Here is a 10,543-nt window from a genome sequence, read left to right as displayed (position 1 = left end):
ACATTTCTGAGAGTCTTATGGTGGTTTTCATACAAGACCTGTAAGAACTGTCTAAGCTGAATTTGGAAATCTAGTATATGGTCAAGTCAACAGTAAAAAGGTAATTAAGAAGGGAAGAGAGTTTTGGGAAAGTCTCTTTGAGCTGGTTTTATGATGTCAAGCAGTTACTGCATTGAATATAGGAAATCTTTGTTAGTATCATTGCCTTACTTTCATCAGATAGCTGATTTGCTGTCAAAACCAAAGAAAGCAAGATTTGACGTGCTTTGGTAGTTTTAAAATGGCGTTGGGCAATGAGTAGGGATTGCTTAAATCCTGGTTTATAAAAAAGTCCTTTGTAGTTGCTTCTTGGTTTTCTTCTGTATTTTTTATTATATACCTGATTTTGTTTGTTTACATTTGACAGATAAATTTTTCCCCCAATTTTCTTTCAAAATTTTTCTGTGAAGTGCCTGGTCTCTCATAAATCCGCAGAAGAAGAGGGAAAGTGATTTTCTCTACCTGCCTTGTATTGAGAGATATAAGTGCAGGGAAGGGAAATATTCAAAGGAAGGCTGAATTTTTCTAGAGTTCTGCATTTTAGATGGTGCTGTTTTAGAATACACACATGCTTTCTGGTTAGTTTCCTTCTGCAGATTGGTTTTCATGAAGGTCTCAGTGGCAAACGGAGTAATCTGGACAGTCTTCTTCAGACAACCCTATTCAATGCTGTATTATCTGTGTGGAACTTCATTAAAAAAATTAACTTGACTTTTGGGGAAAGGACAATATAATTCCATTATCCTTGTTCTGTGCTCTACAGTTGCTTCTACGAGTAGTGGTCTTGGTCAGTGCTAAACCTGGCTGGCCATGAATGGAGAAGCTAGCACCAAGGGCAAGCAAGAGCTTTGCAAAGGAGAAACTGGGAGTTGTTAACCCATATTTGTCTAAAGCTTTCCAGAATCTGAACTTTCCTGTGGTATAAATGAAATACTACTTCTCTTTCTGCCCTTTATTCTATCTCTGAGAGGACAGAGGGCTCTTTACTCCTGGAAGGAAGATTAACTTGCTCTCTTTTGGGGAAGGAGTAAAAGGTCCTCCTTGAACCTCTCTAATGGACAAGAACATAATGGGTGATGTAGGTAATAACATCTAGGCAGACTGACAGACAAGAGGCATTAACACTGTAATTTCATGAAATGGCAAGTATTTTTATTTATGTGTTTTTTCTTTTTTTCTTTCTTTTTTTCCTTTTTTTTTTTCCTGTGGTTTCCAGAGGCTTGCAGTAAATGATTTATCCACTGTACTCATTCCCTGTGCTGGTAGAGCTGTAGCATAGTGCACTGACTGGGAAGCCTAATTTCTAGGCTGGCCTTGGAGTCTTCCAGATCCTCAAGAGGAGGGGTAAGTTAATGGGGATTTACTTGTCTGTTTGAATGGTGCAATAAAATGTTACCTCTCCTCCCTGACACAGTTCTCTAAAAACTGCATAAAGCATAAAAAGTTACCTTTTTCCTGGGTTTTTAGAAAGCTGCTGATAGGAAGGAAACAAACATAGTTTGAATGTTTCTATCTTTACTTCAAACCAGGCATAAATACCTAGTAAATTCAAAGAATGATGGATTAACTCTTAAGTCTTCATTTGATGCTGTAACCTTTAATTTGTCATGATGGGGGCTGGCACATCTTTTCTCTTGGATGAAGTTTGTTGCAAAACCAAGCTTGATGAAGAAGCAGTGGAAGAAGAGACATAGAAAAGCTGCGGTCATCGTCAATCTCTTTTAAGGCCAGGTGGGTTTTTAATGCTTCTTCCAGTCCCTTTGAATGTACATTTGGAAAGGAGAAGAAACCTTCAAATGTTTTAGGCAAAACACAGTAATTTTTCCTGGGGTAGTCTGTTGGGTAGGTAAATCTTGCTACTAGCTCCCTGGAATCTTGTCTTTGACTAAGTTGTAACTAAGCAGCAGATAGGCTTTCAGGGGGATTGTTTGTTTTAGAATTTTAAATGGCGTGTGAGCAGGGAAGAAATGTAGCAACCATCATTCTGTTAGTAATTTTTTTCCAAATGCATTTGTGACCTGGTGGTAAAAGTACAAGCAGTTGATTAAGATATAAGGTCTCTGCTGTTTGGCAGAGATTTTCCAGAATCATCATCCCTGGAAGTGTTCACAAGATGGGTGGATGTGGCACTTAAGGACACGGGTTAGTGGTGAACACAGTGGTGCTGAGTTGATGGTTGGATTCAATGGTCTTAGAAGTCTTTTCCAATCGTAGTGATTTTGTGATTCCTTAATTTTTACCAAGGGTGGAAACAAATGTGTAATTCTTATCTAAGAGAAACTTCACAGCTTAAATTTTCTCATTGAAACAGTAGGAAAAGTGGGCAAAGGTCAATTATTTTTTTATCCTGGTAAACCCCAAACAGTTTTCAGAAATACTTATTGAAAGTAAGTGATGATAGGAGAAGATTTTTTTTTTTAAAAAACAAACCCACAACCATCCACCAAACCAGTGCATCTGAAAGCTTGACCAAACTGTATTTTTTTAGTGCAGAGGGCAAGAGAAATCACCTGAGGCAGGTTTTCCTATGGCACCTGATGTAATACTGTGTTGGTTTATTGTTCTCTCAGAACATTACAAAAGGTTAAAGGGAGCAAAATCATTCTCTGAGACAGAACTCAGTCCTCTTCTGCCTGCTGCACAGTTATGTGCAAACAGCCTGTGTGCCAGCAGTGTGGGAGTATAAAGCAGCCATAAAATTTATTTTACTTGACTCCTCTGCTTCTGCCTGGCATGAAGAAGAAGAGAGAGATGAAAGGTATGGTTGCTAGACTATCCTTTCTCTCAGCTGTTTTCAGGCAATACAGATGTATTCATGTTTGTAACCAACTTGAACAGAATAACGCAGCTGCAGACTGTCCTATTCTGCCTTAGAGCAGAAATCCAAGGCTCCATAGTTAGAATTAGTTTCTGGGTTTTGTTTTCTGATCCCACCTCCACCACTTCTTGGGCTGTCATCTTGCTTGTGATGAGAAGGCTGACTGCCATATGTTAGCAGTTCTAGGCTCTGGTAAAATGAGTCAAGCTGCTGTTACAGTTCCCATGAAGCTGTCCATCAACTGGGGATGGAGAGAGCAGAGCCATTAGAATTGTTGGGGCAGGTGGTGGAGAACAGTTGAACACCTGCAGGAAATAAAATCTGCATCAGAGCTGCTTCAAGGCAAACAGCATTCCCTTTTCCAGCACCCTGTCTGAAGAGTCTTCATTTTACAGGCAGTAGAGCACTCACACAAGGTAATGTTTTCAATCCATCATCAAATACAGTTTTTCTTCAAGAAGCTGCTTTTGTGGGGGCGTTTCAGCCAGAACGTAAGCAACGCTGAAATACTACAAAAGTCTGTGTTACCACCTTGTTTAATTTGCTTGCAAACTTTAGATGAATGTAGATACAAAATAACACTTTAGGAGCCACAGTAGCTGTGATGGATGAAAAGCCCTGTAACAGCTATCTGGTAAAGAAATCACAGGGATGGTCTTCATAGCAGATCTTGCATTAGGCTGTATTCATATCTTGTCAGAGATAAAAAAAACAGGAGTTAAATGTAAATGCCAATATTAGATGAGAGGAGTCTTGTAGCTAGGTACCTGCAAGATGGGTATTTAAACATGCTTTATGAGTGGGGAAAAAAATAAAAAGTCCACTAGCAAAGGAATATCAATGACTGCATTTTCTCTTAAGAACTGAAGGCTTAATGCAATTAAACCCATTTAATGTGGTGCTTTCCAGGTACTGTTTAAGTTTCATGTCCTCTGCTAGTTAGTTTCACACGTTATATTGCTTTACCAAGGTGAGAGAATGGTTCAAAATCAGTGTATCTCTGTTGTGTCCAAGCTAGGGTTACAAAAGTAATTCACCCTTGTATTTTGTGTATTCAGTGCAATGAAGTTGTGCAATGGATTCAGTTTTGGCTGGGTGAAAAAAACATCCCATATTTGCATTTGCTATAGTCATGGACAACCTGCCTCAAGCTGCCTACAATGTCTACAGAAGAGAGATCATCCAAGATAGTAAATGATGTGTAATTATTTCTCCAAGAGTTGAATTTATGTTTCAGAATGCAAGAAAGACTTACAGGTTGAAGGTGTATTTCAGGTTTGTAAGATGAAACCTTATGCTTTATATGGTTAGCATCCTAGACCAAAGCATCAAATACATGGCTTTTAGTTATCCTACTTCTTACAAATCCCTTCTCCTAGTGAACTCTCTACATTCACAGTGTGTTCATTGACAGCTGTTTTCATTTTGTATTATGCTTGTGTTACAACCCACCCCTGAAGGTGGGGTAACTGAGGTTCTTGTTAATAATACATCCCTTGGGGTGGAGTACAGTGAAACAACACTAAATGGCCGGTGTTTATGAATATATATATTCTGGGTTTATTTCAAAACAATTTGGTTGCAAAGGATAGGAGGTATGTAGCTGGTTTGATTATTATCTGTAGAAATATAACAACACAGAAGCATAAAAATAACATTTAAGAAAATGTATAAAGACGAAAGAAAGGATAGGTGAAAGGCCTCAGAAATTAGTTTGAGGGCACTTTGGGGGTCTTTGTGGTTTATGACACCTTCTAAGATGTGACAGCTGCCTTTCAGGACAGCATAGTTTAGCCAGTTATGCCCCCATCAGAAGGAAAGGGATGAGCACCTTCAGGCCTCCATGTGAATACCCCAATGCCTCCCCACCTATCCCACTTCCAAAGGGTCTTTTTATCGACCTTCTCCCTTATCTGGCACAAGCCCCAGCTGTAGCCCGTGGTGCTGGCTGTAAGCCCCCTCTGCAGCTGGGCTGCTGCTTTTGCAAGTGGCCGATTGCTTGAGTCACTAGCCATTAACATTCCAGTCAAACAGCTTGACAAATTCTTTCCAGATTAGCTGTTTAGCTATTGAAAGGTTTTGATGCAGGGGAGAGGGAAACAATTAAAAGGGCCTAAAATTTGGGATTGTAACAGTCAAACCCACTAGAAGCTCCAGCAAGTGAGATTTTAGGGTGAACATAGTTGGCTCTGAAAAGTATTTGTCTTTGCTGGCTCTTGATTACTTTCCACAGGAGGTAAGAAAATGTTATCTGGAATTGCCAGACTTCTGCAAACCTGTTCTGAGAAGGTGAGTGCAGATTTGCATGACTGGAATGGTATCTTTTGCTCCTCTCTTTGTATGAGGGCACATTCTTTTCGTTATTATTAATGTGATTAATCAGTGAGGCTTTCTCTGTATTCTTACTGGTTAAACCTGCTGGTCATGGGTATGTCTCTAATTTAAGCTCTTTTGCCAGCATCCAAAAAGACTCTTATGTGTGGATTCCTTTCTCTCGATTAAATAGTGTTATTTTAAAAGCACACATTAAACTTTTATGAAATTATACTGATTCCTGAGTGTTGTTTCTTTAAAAATTGTTCTCTAAAGAGGATTTAAAAAGTGCAGGCTACTATGAGGTATTAATAGTGGCAAGAGAGGGCACTGGATTCTGAAGCTTCTTGATTCATAGGGCCTTTACAGGCCTTTCTGTATCCTTTGGAAGAGCTGCTTAAAGTAGGGGAAAAGGCTTTTTAAAGCTCTTGTCTCTATACTTAATTTGGAATCTTGCAGCTATTCTTAAACTCAGCTACCCTGTTAAATTATTCATGCAAACTACTTTGTCATGTGTTCACAGAAGTGCCTTGTTAACTCTTCTCACAAGTATTTCATCTCAAGGGAAGTGGTGCTGTGTTTCACCAACAAAAATGTCTTGACAGCAGCTGCCAAGCATGTAGAAGAAAAAAGACAGGCTGTGCTTTTTCCCTCCCCCCCCCAAAGATTTATCATAGCTGTTGATTATTCTCAAAAATAATGTCTGAGAGATGGCTATTCCATGTGTAGATAGGCTCATCCTGCTTTATATATGATAAAAACCCACAAACTAGTTTGTTGCTGCTGCTCAGGGAAGAACATTTTAGAAATTCTTATTTTCCCCAAACTTCACGCAATAAGTCATACCCATCAGTATAATCTTAACTATTGAATTGTCAACTCTTAGCTTGTTCTTGTGTTATAGATCCACTTTCCCTTTCTCCTTCCTTAATTGCTACTGCAGAGGCTGACTGGTAAACTAATTACCATAGCACCGACATCCTTTGGCTAACAGAGGTGTAATCCAGGGATGGATTCTAACAGCCTGCCTAGAAGGGATGGCCTGTACTTTAATCGTTATCAGAGCATCACAGCAGCAGAGATCCAGCTGCTCCAGAAAATATTCAGAAACATGGTCTGTACAGCTAGTGAAAAAATTACCTGTCACACAAAGGCTGCATTTTAACTGTGTTCTTTAGCAGAAATTACCTCCTGCCTGCAGTGGAAGTGTTGGCTGGAGTTGGTAAACCTAGTAGCCTCACAGAAGAGAAGCTGCTTGCATCTTTTTTCTCACCAGGTCCAGACAGCATCAAGGCTGAGTGTGTACTCCCAGTAAGCACACAACACATCTATGTGTGTGCACATGGTCAGCCACACAGATAAACACATACAAAACCAGAAAACAGCACTTCTGCAAATGAAAACAGGACCAACACCATAATCCTCTTTCTCTCTGGAATGAAGGTCTGTAGTGGAACATACAGAGAGACATACAGCATGGGCCTCCTTAGTAACAGGACAGATGCTCATTTATCTAGTAGCCAGCCCTGGATCCGTGTTCCCTCCAGCTGCAGATACTGATCATGGCAAGACCTCAAGGCTCACTGCCCCACTCAGTGTGCTGGCACCCACAAACAGTCACCCAGAGTCTGTGGATCCCCTCAATAACTGGCCACTGGCAGTCAGCTGTCAGGGCAGTCAGCTCGCCCTGGTACCCTCTCATCTCTAATCCTCTCAGGCAGAACCTGATGGCGCAGCAGTAAGGACTGAAGAAAGTCCGGAGAGCTGAAGGTAGTCAGAAGCTCGGTGAATAGTAGGGGAAGTGCCATATGTCATTGTCCTGCTCTTGATCTTTCGTAGTATCTGGTTTCATTTAGTACTACCAATAGGCCATTTGGCTAACCAGAGCATGCTCTGAGCCAGAACTGACATTTCTAGACACCTGGCAAATCCAGCTGTATGTCTGGCAGACAGTGAGCTGCAGTACAGTGGCTGGATTCTGTTGCATCTGGACATGGAAGAAGCTGCAGCATCCTCAAAGAAATTAGTAAAACAATTGATTTTGATATAAAAGTGCTTAGCAGCACTTTACCCCTCTGCACCTGGTAACACTCAAGTGTGTTTCATGCTGTTCTGCAAGTGCAGATTTCATATTTCATGCTGCTGTCATGGGGATTTTTGACAACCACAGAGCCAACAGGCAAGACCTGAGGTGGGGGTGGTGTAAACACTGTGAAAATAAATTTGTCTGTAATGAAATAAAGCCTGCCTTAAGGTTGTTGTCTTTGGCTAGCTTTTGTATGGAAGTGAGGTTTAAACCATCAGGGTGTGTCTTCAGTGACCTGGGCAAGTTCAACAAGTCTCCACCACGCTGGCGACAGGTTCTTTTGGTGCAAAGCTGAAGGAGGGGTACAGCCTTACTTTATTAGCTGTGAGAGTATATACTCAGGAGGAAGTCATTTATCTTCAGTCAGAGCTCGCAGCATCCCAGACACCAAAACCAATCAATCACAAAAGGCAAGTACACAGGAAACAAATTGTCTTTGTTTAATGACAACTGGCATCTAATCCATCACACCTCTCACAATAAATATTTTTGGGCTGCAGTGCCTCAGGCCATGCATGGGCTGCCAACTTCCTTAACCTGTATGTAACAGCCTGGGAGCACCTGACCGATACCCACCACACACATCCCCATCTCTCCCGCGCTAAGGGGGTCAGGAGGGGTTTACAGGGGTCCCTTGAAGAGGACAGCAGCAGCCTGGGCTGGTTTGCTTCTTGCCATAGGAGAAATCAGTATTACATGACTTTTCTAGCAGTGGCACAGTGTAGGGAGTCATGTATGGCTCTAGCCAGGACGTTGCAGTCAAGCTGCCTGAGGGACACACTGGACTCCCAGTCCTACAGCTCTCTGTGAGTGAGGGCGGGAAGGGAAGCAGGCGTAACAAACCTACCCCAGGGAGAGAACAAACACGAGGAGAGCTGAGCTCAGTTCTGCAGGCTGACAAGTCCATAGCACCTTGTGTAGCCCAGGGAAATCTACCCCACTTACCAACCTTCCATGAGCCAAAAGCCCAAGTGGCTGCTGCTCCCAGAAGTAACCTGTCTGTAGAGCTCTGTATCTCATTGTGCAACAGCAAAATGCTCAGGACAATATTATTTTGTTCAAGAGGCACTTGTATGCAAAACAAAAACTGTCCAGCATCAAAACTAATTTCTTCTAGAGGGGCCAGGATGCTGTGCAGTGGCCATTCACACCTCCCATGTCTCCAAAATTTGTGTGGTGAAAAACCCTCTGTTGGTAGGAAAAGAAAAAATCACAACTGCTAAGACACAATGACAAAGCAAAACTCTCATCCCTGTCCCCAGGACAAAATTGTGGCTGCCTTCTTCAGGTTAGCATCACACCTCTCCAACTGTTCTTCTTCCCAGCCACAAGATGCATATGTCTTTCAAGAAACTACTGATTTCCACAGCACAGAAGGGACATTAAAGCAGTTATGGAACTGAGTGACACAGACTGGAGAAGATGCCTTCCAAATTGTCTCTACCCTGCAGTATTGGCACAACTGAACCCAAGAGAGAAATACACTTATTTGTTTCAGAAGGCAGATGTTGTTAGCGGAGTGCCAAGATTAATACAACCCTTCTGTGCCGATGCTTACCTGAGCAGTAAATGCAGATGACAGCAAATGTCTCCATGAAATTAGCACAAAATCCTCACTTCACAACATGTGCAGGTTCAGGATTGGACACAGGAACAGTGTCCATGTGACAAAATGAATAGTTTCATGTACTGCTTGCTCCTAGGAATGCTTTTAAACCCTAAATTTAGGGCAAGAGAAAAGAAGGTTCAGAAATAAGGGCTAAACATTGTCATGAGCACAAGCAGCAGCACCAACTGAGCAGGGTCAGACTGTGGACATACTGCCCAGCTTTGTACACTTCCACCTGTGCAAGCAAGCTCAACCCAACCATTACATTAAAAAAACCCCAAACAACGAAACAAAAACCAAACAGAACCCCTCAAGTCAACCAAACAAGCAAAAGGTCACAAGCTTTCAGCAGCAGTGTTGAATTTGTGAGGAAAAGCCTGTCATAGGTTAGCAAGCATAGTCCCGGAAGGGATGTCCTTGCCAAGGGGTGCTTACAGTTTCCTCTGGGAACTGATAGAACCTATCAGCTGGCCAGTTTGGATATGGACAATTCTCTAAGCCACTTAAAGTTGTGACCACCTCTGTGATCCACATTTAAGAATAGGCAAACTCCCCCTCCAAGCTCTCTCTCGTTTCCGGCGCTGGCACAGGTGGCTGCGGGCCCCGAGTGGGGGCCAGCGGGCCCGGCCAGGCCCTGCTTGGGCCAGGCCGGGCCGGGCCACGGCCATCCTGGAGCCATGGACCTGTTCCAGCCGTGGAACCCCCCCACTGCCTTGCCGTGGGCAGCCGGAGCGGCTCGGCTCTCCCCCCTCTCCACTGCGATAAGAAAAATTCAACATTCCAGCTGCAAAGCTGCAAGGCCGAGGTGAGATTAACCCTTTTAGTGCTGTGAAGAGCTGAAAACCTGAGGGAAGAGAGAGAGGAGATGCTTAAAGCTGAAAGTCTGTTGTGAAGCTGTGATATATCAGAGTATCCCGTTGTAATTCCATGAAGATATGGGGGGTGGAGTGTTCAACTCGTGAGCAAAAGCACCTGCGCTGAGATAGGCAGATGCTGATGCAGCTGTAATTTCATGAGAAGTTTGGACAGGGAGAGATGGACCAGATGAAGACTTTTGCTCCAAACGGGAAAGGAGAAAACCTCAGTTCCTAGAGATGCTCCCAGAGATAGTCCTAACGATGAAGATGAGGAAGACCCTTTGCTCCCAGGGAAAGAGAAGGGCCTCTGTTTTTGTTTCTGAACTGCTCAACCTTAAAATTGTACCCCAAAAACTTCAAGAGTGGACCCTCGAAAACAGTTGTGGGAAAAGCTGCAAGTCGGGGGAAGGGACTCACACGCAGGCAGAGAGACTCCTCTTCCTATATGGACTGAACAATATTTGGAAGTGGGCGGCTGTCTCGTTGTGATAATGTTTTCATAGCATGGGCAAGAGAGACTCCTCTTCCTAAATGGACTGAACAAGGTTATTATGGAAGTGGTAAACAGACTGAACATCTCAAGGGTTGTCTTTTTACATTGTCAGTGGGAGAAGGGAGGAAGGTGGGGGGAGGAGGAGAGTTCTGAAGGTGGTATAATTTTTTTTCCCCTTTTTTTAGGTCTGTTAATAAACTTCTTTATATTCTTTCAAGTTTGGTGCCTGCTTTGCGTTTCTCCTAATTCTTCTCTCACAGCAGATAAACAGTAATGAGTATTTTGGACCAAACCACTACTCTAAATTGGTGTTTCTGCTCGGTTACAA

Source organism: Corvus cornix, chromosome 3 (genome assembly GCF_000738735.6).
Source record: "Corvus cornix cornix isolate S_Up_H32 chromosome 3, ASM73873v5, whole genome shotgun sequence".
NCBI lineage: Eukaryota > Metazoa > Chordata > Aves > Passeriformes > Corvidae > Corvus > Corvus cornix.
The sequence above is the reverse complement of the archived record's forward strand: the minus strand, read 5'-3'. Positions refer to the sequence as shown.